At 42.7% G+C, this 4530-nt stretch overlaps 1 non-coding gene across 1 annotated transcript; it reads left to right on the plus strand.

The window, feature by feature from the left end:
- The first annotated feature begins 1363 nt into the window (after nt 1–1363).
- Nucleotides 1364–1494, plus strand: LOC132351374 (small nucleolar RNA SNORA18). Its single transcript, XR_009498310.1, has one exon. It is a non-coding gene; the product is annotated as a small nucleolar RNA SNORA18 (small nucleolar RNA).
- The last annotated feature ends 3036 nt before the right edge of the window (nt 1495–4530 follow it).

Genomic DNA, 4530 nt, shown 5'->3' on the forward strand with positions numbered 1-4530 from the left:
AGGGTAGGGAAATAGATTTTGTTTAGTGTGAAAAAATTAAGAATTAAAGGAAATGTTTGAAAATGAATAGAGACCAGAACATTTTAAAAGAACAAGTCTAAAGATGCTGATCCAAGATACATGAAAGGCAAAATGCCGTAGTAGTTTAGGTGCAGGGGAGATATTTTATTTTGCTATTCTAATTTTGAGAATAAAACATTACAGTTAGAAACCAAGAGTAATCCTATGCAATCTAGAGGTAGAAGCCACAAATCTCTTCATGAAAATGTGACAGGACTAATGTACCTAGTTCTCCTACTCTTTTACAGATGAGGAAAGTGTGGCCCAGCAGACACCGACTTTCATACTAACCTCCCTTACAGAAGGGCAAAGCCAGGGGAAGAACTCAGGTCCCTGATTTTCCACTCACCCCAGGCATTGTTGGGAAGAAACCAGTTTGCATCTTCCTAAGTCTCACTCTAACACTTGAGACCTGGGAGCCATTTCTTGTTGATTCCCACATTGTGTTCTACCTGTTAGTCTGAAACATCCACCTGCCTTCTCACTGATCTGGGTGATATTTCATGAGTTCATGCTTCCCCTTCAATCTATTTCAATCTCACCCCACTCTTTCCTTCCATCTCCATAGCTTTCAGATTGGTTTGATGCAAATATCAATTTCTTCATCATCTACTTACCCATTTTTAAAAACTGAGAAAGAATTCTAGCATACCTAGAAGTATAGAGAATAATATCATAAACAGTCATGTAGCTACCCAGTTTAAAACAAAACAATACAAGGCTATTTTTGCTTCAAAGCAGCATTCATGGATTTAGTGACACAATTTCATTTCCTTCCCTCTCTTCCCAATTAACCTTGATCCTGAATTTAGTGTTTATCATGCCAAATCTGTTTTTATACTTTCAACTAATTTGTGTGTATCCAGAAAAATGCATTATATTTTTTTCCAAAGTGTAAAGTTTTTTTTTTTATTATGTGTAACATAGGCAAAATTATTTGTCAATAAATTCTTAAGGTATTTCACATGTTCTGATTCTTTCCACTGTCAATCACCTTAGTTCCTCCAAAGTCATAATCTTCAAGATAAGATAGCCCTTTCAAAAAGAAGTTTTGCTCAATCCACAGCTGTCATGTCAGTCAGTCCACAATTCTTTCAGTTGGGCTTCTTTGATCTCCTATGGAATACAGACACACTTCAAAATTCGCTGCCTATAACCTTTGCGATCCAATTTCCTCAAGCAATTTACTTTAGGACCATGTTTAGGGTCAGGAGATGGATCTGCCTGGTTCTGAATTTGACTCCCTCTAAAAATGTATTAAGTTCAAATCATATTCACTCCTAAGCTATCACACCCTAGAACAGTGGAGGTCTATCCCGATGGGGCTTTTTCTGTAAACCTACATGGTTGGAAATGCCTCACAGAGTAACTATATGGTTTCATTTACCTGTAGAACTACCTGTTAGATCTGTGGGGAAGAACTACAAGCCAGAGCTGCCAAGTAAACTATGAAAAACCTAACAAACTTTTAAAATCTTAGGTATTGGCATATCCCAACGATCTGTACCGTTATATTTTTACAACTGTAGTAAATGCTTTTGCTCATATATCCACATGCAACTATGTGAGAATTTCCTCAGTACTTAATTCCTGAGTTAAAGACTATGCACAGCTTCAACTTTAATGCATATTGCCTAATTGCCCTCCAAATATTTGGAAAAACTTATATGCCTACAACCAGCATATATCTATTTCCATTGGTAGCATCCTTTATAACACTTGGCATTATCAGACTTTTACATTTTAACCCTCTTGATGGGTATGAAATTATGTCTTACACTTGCTGTATTTTAATTTCTCTAATTACAAATTCTTAAATTCCTATTGATGGCTTTTATGTGCATTAGAAATTTGCTGTTTATAAGTCTGTAAATAATCGCATATCTTTTATCGACTGAGTTGTATTTGATTATTTGTTCTTTTGTTTTGATGCATGCTAACACTATATTAGTTATATATTCTTATTCTTCTATACTCCTCATTATTTTATGTGCTAAATTTTCTATAAACTTGTCACAAACTCTCCAAAATTCTCCTATGGAACTCTTACACACTTTTGATAAAATAATGATTTGTTTTAAAAAAAATGGGAGGAGCTTCAAGACAGCGGAAGAGTAAGACGTGGAGATCACCTTCCTAACCACAAATACATCAGAAATACATCTACATGTGGAACAACTCCTACAGAACACCTACTGAATGCTGGCAGAAGACCTCAGACCTCCCAAAAGGCAAGAAACTCCCCACGTACCTGGGTAGGGCAAAAGAAAAAAGAAAAACCATAGACAAAAGAATAGAGACGGGACCTGCGACAGTGGGAGGGAGCTGTGAAGGAGGAAAGGTTTCCACGCACTAGGAAGGCCCTTCGCGGGTGGAGACTATGGGTGGCGGAGGGCGGAAGCTTCGGAGCCACGGAGGAGAGCGCAGCAACAGGGGTGCAGAGGGCAAGGCGGAGAGATTCCCACACGGAAGATCGGTGCCGACCAGCACTCACCAGCCCGAGAGGCTTGTCTGCTCACCCGCCGGGGTGGGCGGGGGCTGGGAGCTGAGGCTCGGGCTTCGGTTGGATCCCAGGGAGAGGACTGGGGTTGGCGGCGTGAACACAGCCTGAAGGGACTAGTGCGCCACAGCTAGCCGGGAGGGAGTCCGGGAAAGTCTGGAGCTGCTGAAGAGGCAAGAGACTTTTTCTTCCCTCTTTGTTTCCCGGTGCGCAAGGAGAGGGGATTCAGAGCACCACTTAAAGGAGCTCCAGAGATGGGCGCGAGCCGCGACGATCACCACGGACACCAGAGGCAGGCATGAGACGCCCAGGCTGCTGCTGCCACCACCAAGAAGCCTGCGTGCGAGCACAGGTCACTCTCCACACCGCCCCTCCCGGGAGCCTGTGCAGCCCGCCACTGCCAGGGTCCCGTGATCCAGGGACAACTTCCCCGGGAGAACGCATGGCGTGCCTCAGGCTGGTGCAACGTCACGCCGGCCTCTGCCGCTGCAGGCTCGCCCCTCATCCGTACCCCTCCCTCCCCCCGGCCTGAGTGAGCCAGAGCCCCCAAAGCAGCTGCTCCTTTAACCCCGTCCTGTCTGAGCCAAGAACAGACGCCCTCAGGCGACCTACACGCAGAGGCAGGTCCAAATCCAACGCTGAACCCCAGGAGCTGGCGAACAAAGAAGAGAAAGGGAAATCTCTCCCAGCAGCCCCAGGAGCAGCGGATTAAATCTCCACAATCAACTTGATGTACCCTGCAACTGTGGAATACCTGAACAGACAACGAATCATCCCAAATTGAGGAGGTGGACTTTGGGAGCAATGATATATATATTATTTTCCCTTTTTCTCTTTTTGTGACTGTGTATGTGTATGCTTCTGTGTGTGATTTTGTCTGTATAGCTTTGCTTTTACCATTTGACCTAGAGTGATGTCTGTCTGTTTTTTTGTTTGTTTTTTTACTTAAAAAAATTTTTTTTCTTAAGTATTTTTTATTTTAATAACTTTATTTTATTTTTACTTTATTTTATTTTATTTTATCTTCTTCTTTCTTTCTTTCTTTTTTTCCTCCTTTTTATTCTGAGCCATGTGGAGGACAGGCTCTTGGTGCTCCAGCCAGGCGTCAGGGCTGTGCCACTGAGGTGGGAGAGCCCAGTTCAGGACACTAGTCCACAAGAGACCTCCCAGATCCATGTAACATCAACGGTGAAAATCTCCCAGAGATCTCCATCTCAATGCCAAAACCCGCTCCACCTAATGACCAGCAAGCTACAGCACTGGACACCCTATGCCAAACAACTAGCAAGACAGGAACACAAACCCACCCATTAGCACAGAGGCTGCCTAAAATCATAATAAGCCCAGAGACACCCCAAAACACACCACCAGATGTGGACCTGCCCACCAGAAAGAAAAGGTCCAGCCTCATCCACCAGAACACAGGCACCAGTCCCCTCCACCAAGAAGCCTACACCACCCACTGAACCAACCTTACCCACTGGGGACAGACACCAAAAACAACAGAAACTACGAACCTGCAGCCTGTGAAAAGGAGACCCCAAACACACTCAGTTAAGCAAAATGAGAAGACAGAGAAACACACATCAGATGAAGGACCAAGGCAAAAACCCACCAGACCTAACAAATGACGAGGAAATAGGCAGTCTACCTGAAAAAGAATTCAGAATAATTATAGTAAAGATGATCCAAAATCTTGGAAATTCAATGGAGAAAATACAAGAAACGTTTAACAAGGACCTAGAAGAACTAAAGAGCAAACAAACAATGATGAACAACACAATAAAAATGAAATTAAAAATTCTCTAGAAGGGATCAATAGCAGAATAACTGAGGCAGAAGAACAGATAAGTGACCTGGAAGATAAAATAGTGGAAATAACTACTGCAGAGCAGAATAAAGAAAAAAGAATGAAAATAATTGAGGACAGTCTCAGAGACCTCTGGGACAACATTAAACACACCAACATT

The sequence above is a fragment of the Balaenoptera ricei genome, chromosome 16 (assembly GCF_028023285.1).
Source record: "Balaenoptera ricei isolate mBalRic1 chromosome 16, mBalRic1.hap2, whole genome shotgun sequence".
In the NCBI taxonomy this organism is placed as follows: Eukaryota; Metazoa; Chordata; class Mammalia; order Artiodactyla; family Balaenopteridae; genus Balaenoptera; species Balaenoptera ricei.